The sequence below is a fragment of the Bombyx mori genome, chromosome 3 (assembly GCF_030269925.1).
Source record: "Bombyx mori chromosome 3, ASM3026992v2".
NCBI lineage: Eukaryota > Metazoa > Arthropoda > Insecta > Lepidoptera > Bombycidae > Bombyx > Bombyx mori.
In genome coordinates, this window is record NC_085109.1 from 2,217,885 (window position 1) to 2,242,552 (window position 24,668).

Genomic DNA, 24,668 nt, shown 5'->3' on the forward strand with positions numbered 1-24,668 from the left:
AAGAAGTGCACAATGCTAATATTTTTTTAAAATAATGCATAGAAGATACATTAAATCAATAAAGAAAACATTACACACACTACATACCATGTATTTGACGCACACACGCATGCATACTATTTATTGTCAAACTTTTGTTTTGTTGACGTCTGTGGTCAAATTGAGAATAGATTAAATATTGTTGGTCTTGGCGAAATTAGTGATTATAGAAGTATAAAATACAATCATAATAGTGTACAAACTTACAATTCCAATTAATTATAGTCGAATTTCGACTACTGCGGGACCTCTAGTTTGCAAAAATACATTAAATAAGTTTAGGTGACAGAACGAAGGCATTAACCCACCTGATCTACAAACCTACTGTATTTTTGCCATAGTCAAGAATTAAACAATATGTTCTAAAAGCTTAATATTCTAGCTTTACATTTTGCTTAACATCATTTTGAAGTGAAACTTCTTTATCGGCGTTGGAAAAAAATTTACCGTCACATTTTTCGGTTACGCGTCACATTTTTCCGTTACGCGCCTTCTTTTTTGTATTCATGTCTATGATAATAAAATCCTTTTGTTTAAACTTTATCTAATTAAACTTTTTTGTATTCATGTCTATGATAATAAAATCCTTTAGTTTAAACTTTATCTAATGTAACTTTATTTAACCAATTTCTAGAAAGTTGCATGTAGATCATTTTTCGAAAAATAAGGCCATAAAGAAGTTTCACTTCTTACGTGTGTACACTAGTACACGCACACATTTTTTTTTCATTGTACTATTTGTGATCATTCCGAATACTTTACAGTTTCCGTGGTCACATGGTCACTGAAGTATTATTCGTCTTTTAGTGCGGAGCACATCTCTCCCATCACCCTCCCCCTCGGGACGCCGGACTGGCGGTCGTCGGCGCCACTACCACCAGCCCTCTCGGTCGGCAGGCTATCCGGAGCCCGCCTAGATGGCGCCGGTTAGAGTGAGCTATCCTACGGAATACCCCGCTGGGTCAGAACCAGCGTGGGTCGAGGATAGCCGGCCTTCCATCACCCGGATGCTCTTGCGTAAAACGCGTGCAGAGCAGCTTGCACGACGTCTTCTTAGGTCCCCCTCGCCGGTCCCCAGACCGACATATGAGGGGGACCCGAAACACTTAGAGGGCCAGGGCTTGGGCGAGATCCGCCTCCCTGGCCCCCGCTCGACGGCGGCGGGCTTGCGCGTCTCTAACGCGCCCCGCCGCCTCCTTCTGCGAGATGGTGCACTCGCAGAAGTCGAGCATCGCCTTCCACGACTCGTCGTCGCCGAGCATCGATGCCACAACACTCGGCAACGACAAGTCGTTTCCTATTTTTGCGACGAGGACACGGCGCCACCCCTCCCATGCGGGGCAGGCGACGAGCGTATGCTCTGCCGTGTCCAAGTCGCAATCACAATGGTGGCACTCTGCCGTCGGCTCGGCTCTGATCCGGTGCAGGAACTCACCGAAGCAACCATGCCCAGTGAGAACCTGCGTGAGCCGGAAAGTGAGGCGTCCTCTGTCACGATTCACCCAATCCACAAGGACTGGGCGAATCGCCTCGACGGTCCTACGACCAGCCGAAGGATCGGCCAGCCGCCTGGACCATGATTCCAGCACGGACCGCCGAGATTGGGCCCTCCGCGCTCTGACCACACTGGGGCTGGGACGCGCCACGCCCCGGGCACGAAGGTCAGCCCGCCACTGATAGTCAGCGGCGAGCGCCTCCGCTTCCAGAACCCAAGGCGGCGTCCCAGCCAGTACACACGCCGCCTCGAAGGAGATGGTGCGATAACCACGAATGACCCTGACCGCGATGGTGCGTTGCGGCTTTTGCAGCAGTCTCGCCACCCCCACGGCCAGGGACTGGCCCCACACGGGCGCCCCGTATAGGGCCATTGATCGCACCACTCCTGTATAGAGACGGCGCGTCACCTGGTCAGGCCCCCCGATGTTGGGCAGAAGCCGGCTTAACGCGCCGGCCGCCCCCAACAAACGAGGGACCAGGTTCTGAAAGTGAGCACGGAAGGTCCAACGACTGTCCAGAATGAGGCCGAGATACTTCAGCTGCACCCCGACCCCAATCCGGACGCCTCCAACCACGATATGGGCATCGACAGGTGGCACTCTCCGGGGCCTGTGAAACCACATGGCCTCGGATTTACTGAGCGCCACGTCGAGGCCCAATCTCCTGATTTTGCCGACGACATGCGCCACCCCAGCGGTGGCAAGACGGGCAGACTCAGCAAAACTCCCTCCCCGGGCCACGACCAACGTGTCGTCTGCGTAACAGATTACGCTCAGGCCCGGGAGGAGGGCACCCCTCAGCACCCAGTCATACCCGATATTCCACAAAAGAGGGCCGAGCACCGACCCCTGTGGAACACCGCGCACGACCGGGAACCGGTGCACGATCCCACCGTGTCCGGTACATGTGACCGATCTGTCTTCCAAGTAGGAACCCACCAGCCGGCGAAGGTAGGGGGGCACTCCGTGTCTTTCTAGCGCCGCCCCTATCACGGACCAGGGCAGGGTGTTAAATGCATTGGCGATATCGAGTGACACCGCCAAAGCCACCCCGCCCCTGGAGATGGCCTCCTCCGAGAGGGCCCGCACGCGAAGGATCGCGTCCACCGTTGAGCGGCCCTCTCGGAAGCCATACTGTTCCGCCGACAGATCGGGTCCCACCCCGACCAGATGCTGGATGATGCGGGCCGCCAGAATACGTTCCAGCAGCTTGCCCACCTCATCCAGCAACACGATGGGACGGTACCCGGCGGCAGTATCCGCCGGGCGCCCCTCCTTTCTCAACAGCACGAGTCTGCCCGTCCTCCACGATGAAGGAAACCGTCCCGACTCGAGGCAAGAGTTGTAAAGCCTCAAGAGTCGGTCCCCTAGGGCACCAAGAGCCAAGGCCCAAACCCGGCCATGGACGCCGTCCGGGCCGGGTGCAGTGTCCTTCGCGCACATTTTGCGCACGGCCACACGGAGCTCCGCCCCCGTTATATGGGGCACCTCAGCAGGGACTTCACCGTCGTATTCCGGCGGCGCGTCCATAGCGGGAGCGACAAATCCCTCCCGCTCCTGCGGGAACAGCGCCGAGACGATGTCCCGCAGCTGCTGAGGCTGGAGACGCTCCGTGATCGGGGGGGCCCATGGGCGCATTTTATTGCGCACCATATGATAGGGCCGCCCCCACGGATCCTCATTCAGCAAATAATGCGCTAACTACCGTCTGTTCTTCTATAAAAAAGATTGTTAGACTTTTAGGTTTTACACTAACAATATGCTCATTGGCACTAACTATTTACCATAAGAAAATCACTAAGCCGTTTTGTCAATGAGAAACGATAATAAGGTTTTGTTTTCAAAATATCTAATGTTACTTTCGAAATTGAAATATAGAGTATCCTTCCAAGCTTTATGTAAATAAGGTGGCATTTTTTATTACATATAGGTGAGTAGGTGTTAATTGATTTGTAATGTGGGCACCACAAGGTTTCATATGAAGACACAAAAAACAATTTATGAATGTAGGTGTATAATGAGTATGAACGACGCTAACAATTTGCGTTCAAATGAGGTCGTAAGCATTCCTTTCGTTGGAAATATAATAGATTGTTTTTATTGCTTAGATGGGTGGACGAGCTCACAGCCCACCTGGTGTTAAGTGGTTACTGGAGCCCATAGACATCTACAACGTAAATGCGCCACCCACCTTGAGATACAAGTTCTAAGGTCTCAAGTACAGTTACAAAGGCTGCCCCACCCTTCAAACCGAAACGCATTACTGCTTCACGGCAGAAATAGGCAGGGTGGTGAGATACCTACCCGTGCGGACTTACAAGAGGTCCTACCACCAGTAAATAATACAAAATAATAATAATACAAAAACTGACAGTTTGTTACACTTTATTGTGTGACTGAAATTTTTGATATTCCTATTTAATAATTCATAAATTGTTGTCCGTTGTTACCACGAAAACTGTACGGTACCGTAAACGTCGAAAATAAACAAAAATAAAAATATAATGACAATAATAAATGCTAAATCTAGCATTCATCTAATCAGGTCGTAAAAGTGGCTTTAATTATGTCTATGTCCCGGGAAAATCGAAAGAAATAATAATTTACAAATGCTTAAGTTACAATTAGTGATCAATTCCTACGTAATATGGCCGTCAGGATCGCTTGAGTGATTCTTTAATGAAGTGGCGATTGACCATGATTAGGTTCTTCGTGGGACAATTTTTAATCTGACCATTCTATATTTGTGTTAACTTAGTTAATAAGTACGTTTAATCTTTGGGCACTAAATTATTAACCACAAAAATCACAAAGGTTATTGTGATCAGAAACAATTAATTAACTAATTAATTGACAAACTATTTGTATCCTATACCGTAGCCACATTCCGGCTTCTTATTAAGACGAGTATTATTATGCCAATTATAGCTAAGCAATTATGGGTTCCAATTCGGTAGTATTATAGTAATATACCTGCTATAGGGAGCAGCAAAGGATCGTGACTTTGGTCCCTGTTTTCTCTGAACGCCGGTACATTTAAAAGCACGCATGAAGTTTTTTTTTCCCACCTAAGCTGATTGTCTAGAGATACCATATCAGCGTAACCTCAACTAGTAGGTGAGCTCACGGGGCTCAAATCCGACGACGTTGCTAACACGAACCCTAGCAAGAGCCGTGCTTCGCAGAATCTACCACCGGATCGGAAACGCGACCCACTGAGAAGATCCGACGAGAAACTCAGTGGTCTGTGGGTTAATTTACTCGCCGAACCCTTCGTAGCAAGCGACGTGTTCGACGAGAACGATGACCGCTGTTTGGGGTACCTAGAAGCACCGTTAGTGGATCGGGAGGACCCGATATCGACTGTTTACCATTTGGTCCGCAGGATCGGCTATGTAGTTTCTGGCGGCCACAATGAGAGAATGCTCATGTCGTGCCGCTTTATCGAAGTGTACACGCCTGAAGCTCGTATGATCAGAACCATAAAAATATTTCCCAAAACAATACAACAACATTGAACTTTAAAATTAACTTCCCCCATAGTGTTCTCTCAACATCACGGCATTAACCTCTTCAAACTAGCTTATGCAAGGCATAATGTGGTCTGGCTTTGTTAGGGGGTTGCTGGCATTGTCGCTTTGGAAATGGAAATGAAAGCTCGCCTTTAACAGCAATAAATATATTAAAAATCGACAAGAATTACATAAATGCAATATTCATGCTATTATTGTTAAACTCATCATCGTAATGCCGAGAAAACAAATTTAAACAAACTACTAATAGGTTTATTAGTCACTACTGACAGTTCTATGTTTACGATAACACCGTCGGTGTCACGATAAACAAGCAATAAATCGAATAATCGACAATTGTATTACGTACTCCGAGAATGCAAATGAACGTGAAACAAAATACCTTCTCACGGAGCCGCGGACCGGATGAAAAACAGGTTCTTATTGCATACCAAAAGGAAATCATACCTTGTAATGATCAGTAAAAAGTAAACCATAGCGAAACGTACCTTCGTCTCCGAGAAATTCCCAAAACAAAACGAAATCACATCACTGAGCACACATAATTTATAAACTTCACTATACGTAAAATAAAAGAATGTGGTTTAGAAACTTTTTTTTTTTAAACATTCACTGATCGTACACACGCGAGTCGGGTCGGGGTTAACGCGTAACACGTCTAACCTCGTCGGTTATTCGAGCAGCACTGCCGTCTGGGCGCTCCGTTGAATATGAGCGTTGAGCGTCTCCATTCTCTAATACTACGAGCCACTGCCATTCAGGTATGTGAACAACCTCGACGCTGACATCACAGCAAATTAAAATGAGCCATACAACTCGGGAATAAAGTCCACAATCAATAATCGTTCTCCCAGTGATAAGACTGCGTCGATATCAGAGCTGTGTCTAGGATTCCAAACAGAGCGAGAGGCAAAGCTTTTAATGTCGTTGTCGGAAAGGGACGAATGCTTTTCGACATCAAGATGATTGGGGCATAAATTTTTATATTCGGTTTGCAGTAAAAGCGCAGTGGAACAATGGCTTGCGTGCAGCGGAGTATTTGCCTCGGTCAACAAAAGCTAAGCTACATTGGCATTGTTTTAAATCAGCCTCCCTCAGGTTTTGTTAGCTGTCTTCGTTAGCAGAACTCTCCCCCGGGATAAGGATGAAAGTATTAATTTGCGAAGCGGGCCTTGCCAGCTTTTGATTTGCAATGAAAACCTCCCGAGACTGTGACGAAGGTAAACATAAAATTCATTTACATTATTTAATTTTGTTTGCAGTGATGCTGAGCTCTGATTGATTTCAGTGGTTTTTAACACGCGTTACCTTTGTGTTTATGTGTATATTTATGATGTGTGATGTCGAAGAGGTCCAGATGAATTGAAAAAACATTTTTTTTGTTCCTAACTATTCTGGTGACCTCAAGGGTCATACTGCCCACTGAGTTTCTCACCTGAGTTTTTCAGTGGGTCCCGATTCCGATCCGGTGGTAAATTCTGCGAAGCACTGCTCTTGCTAGGGTTCGTGTTAGCAACGTCATCAGGTTTGGGCCCCATGAGCTCACCTACTAGTTAAAGTTACGCTGAAATACCCTCTCAAGGCTATCAGCATAGGTAGGGGAAAAAAAGGGTCATAACTAGCTTCACCGGTAGTAGGTGAGCTCACGGGGCTCTAACCTGACGATTTCTAAACTAGCCCTAGCAAGAGCAGTGCTTCGCAGAATCTACCACCGGATCGGAAACGCGACCCACTGAGAACATCCGGCGAGATACTCAATGGACTCGGTTTAAGGGTTAATTCGCTTGCCGGGCCCTTCATCCCGATAACGATGACCGGTGCTTGAGGTCCCTACCTAAAAGCACCGCTGGTGGATCTGGTTGACCCGAAATAACTTGAACATTCCGGACATCAATTACAGATGATGACGATACAACAATTTTATAACTTCGCTCTAACATACCATAATATAAAATTTTAAATTCAAAAATATGAAAACAATTGTTAGTTCCGTTTGCTCTATGAGGGTTTTTTTGTTTTAGTTTTTAATATTACTTACATTATGATACCTGTACACGAAATATTGAATATGTTCATTTCATTCAAGTCGATTGCGAATAAATTTGATTCGATTATCAGGGATTATTTTATCGATAAACAAATATGTTACATAAGCCCTGGGTTTGTTTTCCACAGCCGTAAATATTAGTGACAGTAATTATCAGCACTGTTTTCAAAAAAGTAGGTAATTCTCAAAGAATTACTAAAAAAAACACGTCTAAATGATGTTAGGCCACTTTATATCCTGTTAACAGAAATTTATTAGAGATAGCAATTTTCATATTAATTTTCTTTGGTTTCCACGGATTGTAAACCTAATTAAAACTGTTTGTGAAGCTTGATTTCGTGTTTGTCTCGTTTTTATTTCGACACGTTTTGACTGCTTTATTTGCTACTTTTCGTAGTCACGGACGACTTATAACCTTTATATGCTATGTTAGATTATAAACAGCCTAATAAAGATGTGTTCAAAATGATTTCATTAACAGTAAAGCATCACTCGCGGATAACACAGAAACTCATTCATAAAATCGGCTCCAATTTCGTGACACAAAAATGTTTTGCTAATGTACCTACCTACATACACACACTCACAACGATGAACGACTCCTTCTTAGAAGGAATACATTCCTAAAATTCAAATAAAACTAGCAAAAATTCTAAGTTTGCCCAGTTATTTTGGATATTGTATCCACATTCTTACTAATTCTGCTGCGAATCAGTCATGTGTTCGATTTTATTGGGGACGTATCTACCAGCCAAAGTACATTTTAACAAAACCCCACGTCTTAAGGTTCATTATCTGTAGAAGATTTTAATTGCGATCTAAAATCCCGGGTCTTAAAGTGGATGTAGTATCCACGTTGTCATGTCCGCAGGCTTCATAAAGCACCTTACAACCAATACACGGTGAGCTTGCATACTCTTCTATAGCAATGTAAATTTTGGGTTTCCTTTTACCACTTCTAGACTCGTTTTGTTTTTGTTTTTGCCCTCTCTCTATAACTGGTTCTGTCCATTCTATACCACACAAGCAATACAACATTGGACCAAATTCAAAAGACTGCTAAAAGGTTATTTTAGTGGCAATACAATATTACAAAGTTATTGAACAAAACGTCATTGACAAAGCGGAATAGCATGTCTGTCTACGGAACTAACAACCGGGATTTCGGCGTCGCTTCATGTTGATACAGAGAACTTCTCCACACTTTTTTGTCTCCAAAGGAGTCCCCGAAAAGAAAAAAAATCGGTACCTGCTTCACACAGTTCTTTGACGAAAAAATTTGAGACCCCCTAGTAGCGGTAGTCTTTGAAAATGAAGAATGTAGATTACAAATTATCAAAGCCAATAAAAACGAGCAACTTACATTAACAATTTCGCTGGTAGATAAAAATTTCATTCTAAAAGAAAGATACCTTAGAGACATGATTCAATGAAATGCAATAATTGGATTATAATCTCGAAACGATTGACGCGAAGCTTTCCATCTTGTCTTTCAATTTGTTTTATTATGAACTTACTATATATAGGTAGGGTGGGTACGTCCCAAATGCGCACATTCAATATGTTTAAGACAGTCACAGCGAGTAATACACTAGAAACAGACGAATCAATAGTTAGAACAAAGCAATGAATCTGAAGATTAGCCCCCAATCATCGGATCATAGTATCCTCTAATTCTTAACTTACAAATGGGCTGAGTTTACAACTTTACACCAGATTGGCCATTTACGCAATAAGCATTTCTTTTATTTACACATGTGCACATAGTCACAAAGTTGTGCTCCAATGTTAAAATAATAATGCGATAACAAAGGTACAGGTGATCTATTATTCTTTACCTGAGGAGACCTCACCCTCTCTGAGTACTAGAGAACGCCTTTATAAAATGAATTAGACCTATGACCCAATTTGCAGAACCTTCTAAGATACCGTGAAAACTATAAACCATTTACTTTGTAAGCTCTTTATCCTAAATAGGATAATGATATCTCAGACTATGGTTATCCAGTCTAAAATGTCTATTGGCTCCTACCCCTACTTGTTAGCAAAATCCATGCGAGCAGTGCTTAGGGATATGGGATTAGGTCGAGCTTATTTATACCCAGACCCGAAGTAAAATAATTAGTGACTGCCGGTTAATTAGCCGGACCCAAATAATGTTTCAGCGGCCTCGAAAATCTAAATCTCTTTCAAAAGCGCTATCATGGAAGGACGCTGGAAAATACACTTGGTGGGGGCCAAGTGTATTTTCCCAAGAAAAGCCACGACCCTCAGCATTGAGGATTATCGACGCAAGGGGGAACCTGCCGATGATATCAACACAAATTTCAAGATCTTCTCAAAGATAACACATGATTCAGATCGGTTTCCAATCATTTATTCCTCGTTTAAAATACAGTAAAGTAAATAAGTAACTCATTCATTGCACAAGTATCGTATTCCTGCGGTCGACCACACGGGACCTGTTCATATGACAATATCATGTTCCAGCCAGCTTTATCGCTCTATGCGATCAACATTTGCTCGTATCGGCACACGATGTTCAGCAAAACGTTCAGCTAAAGCTTTGAGCAAATTGCGAGCAAACATTTTTAATTTTATTAATAACCCAAAACACGTCGGTTTTTTTTTTGTAAGTACACGATGTTAAAGCGGCATAAATTCAAAAAAAGGTCGCGTTATTTACGCTTGTACGATACGTTCTGCGTTAAGCCTAAACGAATGGGGGGTGAGGATAAATGCTTAGATAGGTACTGAATATTAAAAATACCGTGACTGGCAATAGGGCGTATCGTGAGCAGAGTTAGCAACACCCAGCCTGTCTGTATATTGCGAAGAAAACTTGCATTACAGTTTGAATTGAGAAACTGCCATGGTTAATACAATTCTACCTTCGATCTCATGTGTCATAGTGAGTGACAGTGAAGTTCTTGATAGTTCTTTATAAGGTCTATGTTCTATATGCAGATGAATAGAGTTGTCAGCCTAACTTGACTTCAGGGAGTACTAGACCCCTATATATATCAAGGGGTGAATGGCTATTTGGTGGTGGTGGTTTTAGCGGCATTTTTGCAACTTTACAGGAGATCCATTTAAAGTGTTAAATTTGGAAAATAAAGCATAACCCATAGACATGGAGCCCATAGACATCTACAACGTAAATGCGCCACCCATCTTGAGATATAAGTTCTCAAGTATAGTTACACTGTTGCGCCGAGGGTCGTGGGTTCGATTCCCACGTCGGGAAAACGCTGTGTGATGAACAGGTTTGTTTGCTCTTTGCTCTATGCAAATTTGAACGTGTATAAGTATGTAGGTATGTCGGTCTCTGGTACCCATAAGAGAAGGGGCCTAAATTGGGGCCGAATGACCGTGCGTGATTTGTTCCCGGGTATTTATTATTATTCTTATTATTGTTATTTTTAAATGTTATCTGTATATTTTAAGTATACATTTATTTTTCGTCATTATTATAAAATGTTTTGGCCTATTTTGATTTACCACTGTGTTAATAATATGACACGGCAAAACGCCTGCCGTATCTTTTTCGGAATTTGTCTGGTCAGAAAAAGGATTATCTGGAGAAAACCGTTTTTAGGTATAAGAATCCATAAGGCTGATTTTCTATGTTAAATGTGTTTTTTGTGCAATAATCTTTATCTCTTCTTGTTACCAATGTAGCAAACCACGCGAACATTATGTAAGAAGGAGTGTTATAGGATGGATTCATTAGCGCGATCACAAGAATTGTCGTGCTTGTTACCACATCCATTTATCAATTGCTACAATTACTTGTAATTGTAAAACTTGCGTCAACAACAACGCACTGAATTATATTTAGGTTTGATTCAGATGTTGAGAATGTTCGTGTATATTTTGAGAATTGTATTATAAGTTTATTTACACTTTGCGGGGGACTAAGCGATGTCATTGGTATGAACTTTGCGTAAATGTCCTGGTCGTTTTTTTTGTTTAATTGATCCTATCAGAATCATATTCAATTGTTATTATTATTATTATTACGTAGATCGGTGGACGAGCTCACGGCCCATCTGATGTTAAGTGGTTACCGGAGCCCATAGACATCTACAACAAATGCCACCACCTACCTCGAGACTTGATTGCTAAGGTCTCAGTTTTTGCAGTGTTGCGTCTCGGTTTAAAGGGTGGGGCAGCCGTTGTACTATATAAATAAAAAACAGAGATCTTAGAATTCAATAATCGAATATTGTGATGAAATACTCGTTCAATAAATCATGATGGACAAGGTAAACGTAATATTGGTCCGTAGAGTTTGTAAGGAAAAATTGCATCCCTTTCGCAATCGATGATATGACTATCGATTTGAAGGCAGTGAATAGGAATCGATGTATTGAATTGCATCAGGTTTGTAGCACATAACAGTCGCAACATGCGGGACGATGATTTGGTAATTTAACCTCACGAAACAAAAAATGGTTTACCTAAGCTAACGGCACCTCATCAGGCGTAGACTTGAATCAGGAGCTGGAATTAAACACACAATTAATAAATCTGAGAATCGGTGAAATAGGAGATTCGATTTAGATGTAGATATCCATCGTTCGCGAATCCTACTAATATGTCGCATCCGGACGCGCCAACGAAGGCAAAGCATGCCACCTAGTGAATGCTAGCCGGAATTAAACACACAATTAACAAATCTGAGAAACGGTGAAATAGGAGATTTAGATGTAGACATCGAACACCAGACAGATGGCCAGATCTAGCAAGAGAGGCACTTGGTGGTAGACTGTACCATGCAGTCCATGCCAGCCATGATCGAGCACATTGGAAGTGCGTTTGAAGTCGTCGTGGCCTAAAAGATAAGACGTCCGGTGCATTCGTATATAGCGATGCACTGGTGTTCGAATCCCGCAGGCGGGTACCAATTTTTCTAATGAAATACGTACTCAACAAATGTTCACGATTGACTTCCACGGTAAATGAATAATATCGTGTAACAGAAATCAAACCCGCAAAAATTATGCGTAATCACTGGTGGTAGGACCTCTTGGGAGTCCGCACGGGTAGGTACCACCACCCCGCCTATTTACGCCGTGAAGCAGTAATGCGTTTCGGTTCGAAGGGTGGGGGTAGCCGTTGTAACTATACTGAGACCTTAGAACTTATATCTCGAGGTGGGTGGCGCATTTACGTTGTAGATGTCTATGGGCTCCAGTAACCACTTACCACCAGGTGGGCTGTGGGCTCGTCCATCCATCTAAGGAATAAAAAAAAAAAAAAAAGAAGAAGAAGAAGAAATAATGAAGGTATCGGCCCATCCAGCGATAAATATTCAAAATCCACGCAAAAACAAGATGAATTTTGAACAAACTTCACTATTTAATAGCCTCTGAATAAAACAAAGGCTAAAAATTAGAATGATTGTCGTGTAACAGATGGCGTGCAAATAGTTTAAAAAATGTGACGTTTTTTTATACATACGAGAACAACAGTCTTAAATATTAAGTGCACATTATCTATGGTGTTACTAACGTGTAAAAGGGCTTAATTAGTATGTATTTTAATTTAAACAAAAAACATATTAATTAAAAGCTCAAGCTAGCAACACCTCTTGTGTCATAGATGCCGGAAAAATACACATAAACATTGACCAAAAAGGGATCAAGTACTAACTAGCCTGAATTAAAAAGAAGGATTTCAACTAAAAAACGAATTCTGATTTTCCAATCGAAATGTTTTTACTTAAGAGTCGATAAAAAAATATTAGCTATACAATATGCAATATAAAGATCTCATTTAAACTTTAGAAAAACAGAATAAGTTGAAACAAGGTCGAAATAAAAGCGAACACCTTATTTATTTAAATAGCAAATGGCTTCGAGACAATTGTTTAATATCTCGGATCTTTTCCTCGTCCCGAAAATTTTTCTCAAACAATTGGAGTTCGTAACTTGAATTTATTCAAATGGACGGCCATCACTCAAATGACGGTACCCATTCAGATATCAAGAGAAAGAAGCCGGGGTTGCCAAGCTAAAACCTTTTCTGTTAAGGTGTATATTTTTTTGTAAATCATAGTTATGTTTCTGTTTATTTTTGAAGGTTAATTCCATTGCACAATTGATTTACATAGTTTCCTTGTTGAAATAGGCGCTGGTAATGACTCACCATCAGGTGGGCGCATGCTCATTGACCTACAAGGGAAATAAAAAAAACAACTGCTCAGCAAATAGAACATAAAGTAACACAGAAGCGTCCACGACCTAATCGGTAAGACACTCGCTGTATCAGTATATGGTGATGCGGCTATTTGGGCGTTTGAAACCAGAAGGTCGAAAGTAACAATAACGTGTAAAAACATTAATGGTGTCATAATTACTGGTAGGGAATATTTCGAATCCGCAAGGGTAGGTACCACGATCAGTATCATTCAAACCGAAACGCATATTTGCTTCACTGCAGAAACAGACTGGTAGTAGCTACCCTTGCGAGTTTAAAATACGTCCTACATTAAGCCGGTTGGCATACAAATAACGATTGTCCCTATTAGCCGGTTAATCTCTTAGTATTATAGCCATTACGACGTCTACTAAAGCTAATCTACATTACTACTGTCTACTGTCTTACTAGTACGTGTTTTGTGTTACCACTGTAACTCGGGAACGCTTAAGATGTCGAATGTGTTTACGGGACACTTTGAGAACGCTTTTTTTTAATTGGAATTAGTAGAAAACAATGCATAGCCACTACCCAAGAACAAATTTATCTGTCCCTAATATAACTGCCGTCTACCAGTGACCGTGTCGCGGGCAATAGCGCTGAAATATCGGTAGCTGACTAAAATTGGAGATCGTGGTAAGAGCTAGTTGATTAACAATGTAGATACAATTCTCGTCGAATCATCGCCATGGGTCGCGATTCCGATCCGGTGGTAGATTCAGTAAAGCACTGCTCTTACTGAAGCTGATGTTAGCAAATTCTCTCAGGTTGAGCCCGTGAACTCACCACCCGTCCGTGAGTAGTTGGAATATCTCCTTAAGCTACCAATCATTATATTAGGAAAAAAGAATGCTTAAAATGTAGATAGCTGTATAATTTCAATATGTAAAAAGAAGGAATTAATAATATTTGTAATACATAACAAAAATTCCTATAATTCCCGATATTTTTAAACACGCCAACACTGTCTAAAGAATGCCATTCAATCCCAGAGCCACATCAAACTTGATGCATTTAAATTCGGACTTCAACGTTCTAGGTTCTTAGAGTATTCTGGATACAAATCTAAAAATAGACTTATAGAAAACAGAATAGAATAGAGATAGTATGGCAGAAAAAAATAATCTTCTCTTGGTTTTTAAATGAGACAATAAAAATATAGAGCTCTTAAATGACGATGTGTTTGAACCCGTGAAACACAGAAAATATAATTATGGATTGCGTGAATCAGACAGACGCGTAGACGTTTTGTTATCGTGGCGTATTGGAAATACATATATATCTCGGACTATCTGGAAATTTTCGTGTTCATAACAATATTTTATTTTATATTCAAGATCCGATATAAATATTTTTTTAAATCTCCTTTTGTTTATATTGTTGAAATTTTTTATAGGCGATCTCTAAAACTTTGTATACTCTCTACTAAATGAATTTAATAAACCGTCAAACTATGGTGTAACATACCTAACTAACCGGAAAAAATATTCCAAATTACCGTTTGAATATTTATAGCACACTATTATCCAACAACTAAATTTGATTAGTCGTTTTTAATTGATATGTTTAATATTTTAAATTATTAAAATACCATCATTTTACTATTTGATCGGATTTTTATATACTATAAAGAAGAAGGTTAAAATAAGAGAAAATGTAAAAGAACTATTTTGTCTTTTTTAAGAAAGAAAAAAAATGATATTTTGAAAGAAATAATAATAATAATATGTAACAGTAATTTATATATGTATTTCTCTCTTAAAGGTATAATACAAATACAAATAGAAATTAACCTTATACCTAATTTATTTTGTAAGCCTTTGAAAGAGCTGAAGTCTTTACTACGTTCAAAGACCTGTATTTTTTTTATTGCCCTTGTAGGCAAACGATCATACGGCCCAACTGATGGTGAGAGTGGTTACCGTCGCCCATGGACTTCAGCAATGCCAGGGACAGAGCCAAGACGCTACCTACTAAATTAAATTACTATTACTGATCTCCAGGCTCCTTTCTTTTTAAGATAGATTAAGTTAGGTTAAGTTGTGAACAGATATCATTTAAATAGGTCAATATGCGTGTGAGTGTATGTGTTTGTACATGGGTGTATAAAATATACTGTCTTCGTCAATAGTTACTAAAAGAATCGTTAAAATAACAGCAGATACGGTACTTAACTGTTGTCTTTGCCTATTTATGTACAAATAAAATAGTGGACTTTTATTTTTATTTTCTTTCCTACCTGATCATTGGTATCCTAAACGGCTATTCCAACTTCGAGCATATCGGTAGGTGAGCTCACGGACTCAACCTTCGAGAATTCCTAACACTAGCCCTAGCAAGGGCAGTGCTTTGCTGAATCTATTCCCGGATCGGAATCGCGACCCACTGAGAAGATCCGACGAGAAACTCAGTGGATTGTGTTTATGGGATTTTTTTTATATCAGAGAGGTCGTCGTGGCCTAAAGGATAAGACGTCCGGTGCATTCGTGTTGAGCGGTGCACCTGTGTTCGAATCTCAGGCGGGTACCAATTTCCTATGAAATACGTAGGTACTCAACAAACGTTCACGATTGACTTCCACGGTGAAGGAATAACATCGTGTAATAAAAATCAATGCCGCAAAATTATAATTTGCATAATTACTTGAAGTAGGGCCTTTTGTGAGTCCGCACGGGTAGGTACCACCGCTCTGTCTATTTCTGCCGTGAAGCGGTAATGCGTTTCGGCTTGAAGGGTGGGGCAGCCGTTGTAACCATACTTGAGACCTTAGAACTTATATCTCAAGGTGGGTGGCGCATTTACGTTGTAGATGTCTATGGGCTCCAGTAACCACTTAGCACCAGGTGGGCTGTGAGCTCGTCCACCCGCCTAAGCTATAAAAAAAAGCTCATAAATTTCATTAGGCTTAATTGTCTATTAAACCTGAACAATGAAGACAATGCAACACGTACGCTCATTTATATTATTTAAAACTTCCACTATAGTGTCAGTAAAGATTCTTTTGTCAACACATATTATGTAGCAGAGCCCGAAACGAGATCTGATGAACAAAACAGAACGGGTTCGGAGGGTGTCAAACGATGGTTCACGACGAAACACGTTCAGACAAGTGCATCCGAGAGGCACACAATACACGTGTAAACATAACGAGATGCACCGACGGAAATAGCGGATGGAATCTGACGGACGGCTTTGTCGGACGGCATTGTGTTTATCAATAACAAACTGAAATCCCTTTTTTTTCTACCTAAGCTGATAGCTTTGAGAGGCTATTTCAGCGTAGTCTTAGCTAGTAGGTGAGCTCACGGGACTCAAGCCAGAGTGATGCTAACTGACCCTAGCAAGAGCAATGCTTCGCAAAATCTACTACCGGATCGGAAACCCACTGAGAAGATCCGGCGAGAAACTCAGTGGGCTGCGTCTGTGGGTTAATTTACTCGTCGAGCCCTTTGTCGTAAGCGACGGGTTCAACGAGGACGGTGACCAGTGCTTGTGGTACCTACCTAAAAGCACCGTTAATAGATCGGGAGGATCCGTAATGACGTGTTTTGGGCGACGTCAACTGAAATTTCTGTGACCTGTCTGTTGTCCTATGCCCCTACAAAACAGTTTAATTAGGTTGATAATCTGACGACCCGCCGCCTTTAACCCATTTTATTTATTTATTGCATAGACGGGTGGACGAGCTCACAGCCCACCTGGTGTTAAGTGGTTACCGGAGCCCTTATACATCTATAACGTAAATGCCGCCAACCACCTGAGATATGAGTTCTAAGGTCTCAGTATAGTTACAACGGCTGCCCGACCCTTCAAGCCGAAACGCATTACTGCTTTACGGCAGAAATAGGCAGGGTGGTGGTACCTATCCGTGCCGACTTGCAAGAGGCCCTACCACCGGTAATTACGTAAATTATAATTAAGCTTGTTTGATTTTCATGACACGATGTTATTCCTTCACCGTGGAAGTTAATCGTGAACATTTGTTAAGTACGTAATTCATTAGAAAAATTGGTACCCGCCTGCGGGATTCGAACACCGTTGCATCGCTAGATACGAATGCAGCGGTCGTCTTTAAGCCACGACGACCTTTTTTAAATGGTAGATTTTGTGATTGATAGGTCCTATGATAGGATAGTAGTCTCAAATACAAATGGAATTTGGGGTAGGGTTATGTTAGCAACTAATTATACTTCTCTCGTCAGCTGTTCAACGGTTGAATTTGTTTTACTATTTCTAAATAGCCATTAAACCGTCATGATGGTATTATAAATGTTGAAAGTTATTGGGTCTGGGGAAATTAATAAGTTCGTTGATTCAATCCGAAGCTCATTTATGTACTTTGAACTTTTCACACTCTTCGGAGCTTTTTTTGAATACATTAATGAAATAACAGTCGCGAATTAAATTAAAAATAAATTAAAATTATTTCCACGAACGACTCTATTGTGATCACGGAAGCTGTAAAGTATTCAAAACGTGGCGAATAATATCGAGGGCTGAAAAGCTATTCGGTTCAAGCGATATTTCGCTTAATACGCGACATTACTCTTTGTAATTAAAGGTGCATTTTATTTTGTATTAGCATCAGTAATTCGATGTTTTTAATTGAACTTTATGTTTACCCCATTCAAATAGACGAAAAAGTGTTTTTTTTATTATATTTTTCCACTTTAAATGACTGTTTTAAAGTCGTCGTGGCCTAAGGGATAAGAGGTCCGGTGCATTCGTGTTGAACGATGCACCGGTGTTCGAATCCCGCAGGCGGGTACCAATTTTTCTAATGGAATACGTACTCAACAAATGTTCACGATTGACTTCCACGGTGACGGAATAACATCGTGTTATAAAAATTAAACCTGCAAAATTATAAACGCTGTGTTAATATTATGTTTGCGACTCGGAAAAACCGCAGAAAATACTTTACAATTTTTAAATCACTTCTTCTTCTTCTTCCAGTGCCTCTTCAATCCTGAAGGTTGGCCGTTAGCTTTCTGTATTCGTTTCTGTTAGCAGCCACCCGGAACAGCTGTTCGACGGAGGCAATACCGGTCCACTCCACCACCACACCAACCCACAACCACATAAACTTATAATAGTAAATTGCGATGTACCGTGAATATAAACGAGACCATGCTGAAAACTAATTAATAACAAGCCGTGTAGCTAAAGGATGCACGGACTTTTTATTTGAAAGTACCTTCATTTTTTCCAAAAGCCGTATAACCCGTAATTAGCTGAGCACGACTCCCTAACTTTGGGCTCTGTTTTATTGTCCTACCCTTTGACGTCCTAGCTGGTATAGTTACGAATGAAGTTGTTTGATGTATTTTTTGGTTTATTACAATTCGGGCCGATTAAATGGGAGAATCTATGATTATATTCGATCCAGCTATTAGTCTGGTAGCGAGACGAGTCTAAGGTCGAATAAAGAGTCTGTTGTCTGCATGTTTTTTCGCTATTCGATGGCAACTTAAGGAACTATTCTAGCTACATCCAGACGGACTCAACTTGAGAGAATTTGCTAACATTAGCCCTAGCAAGAGAAGCGCTTCGAAGAATCTACCACCGGATCTGAATCACGATCCACTGAAATGATCCAGCGAGAGCAGTGTCTACATTATTAGTCAATGAATTCTTACCATGGTTTTTAATTTTAGTCAGTTTCCGACATGTCGGTGCCCGCGCCAAGGTCACTGTTAGACTTCAGGTATATTTTCTTCTTCTTCTCAGTCGTACACTCTTGGCGGAGTGGTCGTGGTTACGTATGTCTTAATGTTTGGTTGCGGCTTTTGAGAGACTTCTCCATCTCTCTCTATTTGTGGCGGTACGTGTACATTCAGTATACTAGGAGCAGACAAATCTGTTCTTGGGTAGTACTCACGCATTGTTTTCTACTAAATCTAATAATGGAGTAGATCAGGCAAGAAACTCAATGGGTTATGTCTGTGGGTTAATTGTGTTAGTTGAGGACAGTGGCCGGTTTTTCAAAAGCCTAAAAACACCGAGAGTGGATCGGGGGATCCGCCAAGACATGTTTCGGGCGATGGCGGCTTTGCATTGCTCTGTAGCCTGGGTAGGATATGTAATTTTATGTTCTGAGTCTGCACGGGTCGGTATCGCGGCTCTGCCTAATTCTGCTGCGAAGCTGTGGCGTGTCGCTTTGCAGAACGGCACAGCTGTTATATTGAGCTTTCGACCTCATGACTCAAGATGAGAGCTAACATTCGCGTCATGACCAAAAAAAAAAAACAAAAACTTCTAGTCGCTAAAATGACAATAGAGAGCTCTAAATAAATCAAAAAGAATAAAGAAAAATATGCTGAATTAAGCGAGACCCTTTTGTATTCATTTCAGAGCAGTCTGGCTTATATTTAATAGCTTCGAAATATCTTTGCAATAATACGCCGAGTTTGTAAGGCGTGGGCCGATCTTAAAGATGTCGGTGAGTGGGGTGGGGTGGGGGGTTATCAGAAAGAAAGAAAAAATAACGGAGTTGCAATTGTTTCTATAAATTTCAACAGCACACGCTTTGTAATAAATTCGACATATTTCGATTAGTCAAAATTGCTTGGATGAGTTTTGGATTTTTACAATAATTTTATCTCCTTGTAATACAGATCGAAATAAAATTATTATATGTATGTATATATATCTCGGAGAGGTCTTTAATCTAGAAACTGATTGTCAATGCAGAGTCTGCCATTTTGAGTATAAGAGCTGAGTATAAGAGGTTGTTCATTCGACCGACCGGACTATCCCGGTGAGTTTGTCGCTGAATCTTCTCTGGAGGTCGCGATTTCGATTCGGTGGTAGATTCTGCGAAGCACGGTTTTTGCCAGGGTTCGTGCTAGCAACGTCGTCAGGTTTGAACCACGTGAGCTCACCTACTAGTGGTACGGTCAAATACCCTCTCCAGGCTATCAGCACAGGCAGGAAAAAAAAGAGAATGGTATCTTACAGCATAGATAATAAGTGTATTTTATTGTTGTAATTTATTGTCTATGGCATGACTTCACGTTCGCCCGCCATAACACACGCAGCTCCATTCAGTGTTACCCGCTCATAATTAAAATTACCATTTAGTCGAATAGTAGGCAATTAATCGTTTACAAAAAGAAAAAACAGATTTATTCATCAACGATATTAAAAATAAGAAAATTAATTACAAGTCTTAAAATTAATTAATTTTCATTATTTAAAAATGTCACGCTCCGTTATATCTATCAACGAATACTATAAGTGTAGATACAGGCAGCCAACAAACAGCACGAGCGCAGTCACTGAACTTTTCGCAAACAAAATTAAATTTGCGAGTTTTACAGGCATTCGATCGCGTAATTATGGACGGCTGTAGAGTTTGTGATCGCATTGGAATTAGATTACAGAGTAATTAAAATTTCTAAGCTTCCGAAACTTTTTTCGGTTTACGCTTCGCCTTTACAATTCAAGATAATTGTTATTTTTTTAGGATGAATGGATTACGGTTGGCCCGGACGCCTTGCTGCATAAGCCAGGGTGGCTGAATGAACTAAAAGACTCAGGGGGAGGTTCCCCAAGCGTCGCTTAAAAGTTGAAGTTCACCATCCGATTGGAATAGTTAATCGCTATGAAATGATCCTGCGAGACTCGACGGCTATATTAATGAAATATGTTACAATTTCAATTTCAAAAACGATCAAATGAATCAAAGCTCGGTAAATAAAAAATCTGCGAATAATAGTAGACTAAAATAGGGCGGCGGAATCTAGTGTTGTAAGTTCATCACACACAGTTTCATTTTTATCAGCTTATTTATAATATTATTCCTTCGTTGTGGAAATCGATAATGAACATACATGAGGTACCTACCATACGAGGTATGTGTTTATTAAGATCAACTGGAGCCTGGCTGCGATGTTTGAGCATCGGCATAGTCGCATCGCTCGATTTTTTAAAAATGTAGGATTTCTGGTTTCCCTGAGGACTTTCCAGTTTTAATAGGACAGGTGGACTATTAAAACTGGAACTACAGAGTCGGCACGGGTAGGTACCACCATTCTGCCTATTTCTGCCGTGAAGCAGTAATGCGTTTCGGTTTGAGGGGTGGGGCAGCCGTTGTAACCATACTGAGACCTTAGAACTTATATCTCAAGGTGGGTGACGCATTTACGTTGTAGATGTCTATGGGCTCCAGTAACCACTTAACATCATGTGAGCTGTGAGCTCATCTATACATGTAAGCAATAAAAATAAAAAATAGCAAGGGCTCAGCCAGGAGGGGGGAATTTGCTAACAGCTGGCCAAGTTTCTCTGGAGGAGACCTAACAACTAAAAGGTAGCTAATTCGCGCATAAATCTACTACCGAATCAGAATCGCGACCCGCTGAAAAGATCCGGCGAGAAACTCAGCGGGCTGATGCATGGGTTACATTGTCACGTCGAACTCTTCGCCTAAGCCTGCTCCTAGTGCTAGAGCTGAAGATGTCCAATGCAAGAGTTATTGGATCCGATGGATCCGTAACCACGACATCGCCCGATACGAGTACGCCGGGCGTCTTAAACTTTTGGTCAAGACGACTTCAGTCGCGATGGCATTCGAGAATGAGAATTAACACCCGAATCCAATCACCCGAACTGTTGTCAAATGAATCTAGATTAAGTGCTTTCATTGGTGCCGTCGTTTGACTATTTTCAAAGCAATACTCTGCGTTTTGTATAATAAAAGTGGAAAGTGCATCATAAGTGCTGACCGAAAAACGGCCATTGACTCAAAGTTTTATGTTAGAATCAAGAGAATACTAGGCTTATCGTTAATTTGTTCTTTATTAGAGGTCCCGCAGTAGTCAAAATTCGACTATAACTAATTGGAATTGTAAGTTTGTACGCTATTATGATTGTATTTTATACTTCTATAATCACAAATTTCGCCAAGACTACACTATAAAAAATATTAACAAAGACAAACAATATTTCATTTATTCTCAATTTGACAAAGGACGTCAAGAACAAAAATTTTACAATAAATATATGCATGCGTGTGTGCGTCAAATAAATGGTATGTAGTGTGTGTAATGTTTTCTTTATTGATTTAATGTATCTTTTATGCATTATTTTAAAAAAATATTAGCATTGTGCACTTCTTCTCTATATTCTCTATAAGTGTGGAAAATTTCATACTCCTCCGTCCGCGCAATTTTCGTAAAAAGGGATACAAAGTTTTTGCTTCACGTATTAATTTGTTCTTTAAGCTCCTCGTGACAAGTGACATTGTCAAACAGTAGCTGCAAAATTATTACAAAAGTGAGCTGCTGTGCCACTTATTAACGTCTGTATTAATTTTACGATTGGATGAGATGGAATGGAGATGGAAATGTCCTATCAATAAAATGGGCGCAGTTTTCTGAGAGTTAAATTAGTTTTTTGGAATATCAAAAAGTTACGATTTAAATTTTTTTTTTAATGCTTAGATGGGTGGACGAACTCACAGCCTACCTTATGTTAAATAGTTGCTGGAACCCATAGACATCTACAACGTAAATACGCCATTCACCTTGAGATATAAGTTCTAAGGTCTCAGTATTGTTACAACGGCTGCCCCACCCTCCAAACTGAAACACATTACTGCTTCACGGCAGAAATAGGCTGGGTGGTGTTACCTACCGGTGCGGACTCACAAGAGGTTCCACCACCAGTAAGCGTACGTAGTAGATCTTGTTCCATTTTAATACTTATGTACTTTCACTGATACACTTTTATAGACATAACCCGCTGAGTTTCTCGCCGGATCTTTTCAGTAGTACGCGATTTCGATCCGATTATAGATTCTGCGAAGCACTGCTCTTGCTAGGGCTAGTGTTAGCAAATTTTGTCAGATTGAGCCCGTGAGCTCACCTACCTACTACCAAAAAGATACGAAATGATTAATAAGCCAACATTATTACATGTTTCAACTAGAACAAACATTAAATAGACAAAATAAAATAAATTCGATCACTGCGTTCCCGCCAAAAATAAGATACAAAAAACCAATACAGATAATATAAGTCATGATAATTACATATATTACAAGTAGCGCTGACGTACCTTCGAATTAAATATCGTTGTTGACACGGTAAGGGGTAACAGCTACTAATCAATGTACTCACTGGGTTCCCGCCAAAAAAAATATTCAGAAACCAATACAGATAATATAAGTTAAGATAATAACATATATTACAGGTCGCGTTGATGTACTTTCGAATTAAGTATCGTTGTTGAGACGATAAGGGCATAACAGCTACTACTAATCAATGTACCCTATTAAAAGTTGTTTGAGTAATGCCTTCAGACGAAAATTCTTTAAAGCAGTCAATGGAACTGTGAAAGTTGCTTCTCGGTCCGTACACCAGCACACTAAGAACTTAAATTGAAACTATTTTCAGTCGAAACTTGATGGATACTTCGCTCGGAGAGAAACTTTCGGTTTTCATCGCTCAATAATTCACCACCGAAGGCTTAGTTTTAATTTTAAATGATTTTTGATATTTTTTTATTTTGTTGCTAGAACTGTTTTAATTTCGTTAGGAAGCTAATGACGACAAAGCAATTCATGGCAAATGACGAGAACACGTAAGAAAAATAGCGACATTTTTTTTTCCTACCTAAGCTGAGAGCTTTGAGAGGCTATATCAGCGTAGCCTTAACTAGTAGGTGAGCTAACGGGGCTCAAACCTGACGACGTTGCTAACACGAACCCTAGCAAGAGCCGTGCTTCGCAGAATCTACCACAGGATCGGAAACGCAACCCGCTGAGAAGATCCGCCGAGAAACTCAATGGGCTGTGTCTGTGGGTTATATTACTCGCCGAGCCCTTCGTCGCAAGCGACGGGTTCGACGAAAACGATGACCGGTGCTTGGGGTACCTAAAATCACCGTTAGTGGATCGGGAGGATCCGAAATGACGTGTTTGGGGCGACGTCGACTGCTTTCCATTCTGTCCGCAGGATCGGGAATGTAGTTACCGGCGGCCACGTTGAGAGGGTTCTCGTGTCGTGCCGCTTTATCGGCTTTACCGAAGTGGGAAAAAATAGCGACAGAGAACAACCATTGATGTTACAACTTGTTTGGTCTCTATTTGGTTATCAAAATAAATTATAGTTCTCAAAATTAACTGGTTTTTTTTTATCTATTATAGTATATAGGTATTAAACATATGTCAATTGAATTCCTGAGCATTCATTGAAAATGGACTTTCGAAATTTAAATTTACGGTTGTTTTTATATTGCTACAGAACTGAAAAAAAAAATTGAACAAATACCATACCTTCTGTATTTTTTTATTTTGCCGTGAATGCAGAACTTGGTGAAAAGGTCCCTTTGAAGGGGCTCCAA

General features: G+C 40.8%; 1 protein-coding gene across 6 annotated transcripts in view; it reads right to left on the reverse strand.

Annotated features, from left to right (window-relative positions):
• Positions 1–5,810, reverse strand: part of LOC101743819 (rho-related GTP-binding protein RhoN) — a 131,903-nt gene extending 126,093 nt beyond the window's left edge. For 3 of the 6 annotated variants that reach the window (XM_062675055.1, XM_062675044.1, XM_062675046.1), the window contains exon 1: positions 5,557–5,775. The gene's annotated coding sequence lies outside the window, so the exon portion shown is untranslated. Of the gene's footprint in view, positions 1–5,556 lie in introns of all 6 variants that reach the window. The other 3 variants (XM_062675048.1, XM_062675053.1, XM_062675050.1) reach the window with 3 other exon arrangements.
• Between the last annotated feature and the right edge of the window lie 18,858 nt (positions 5,811–24,668).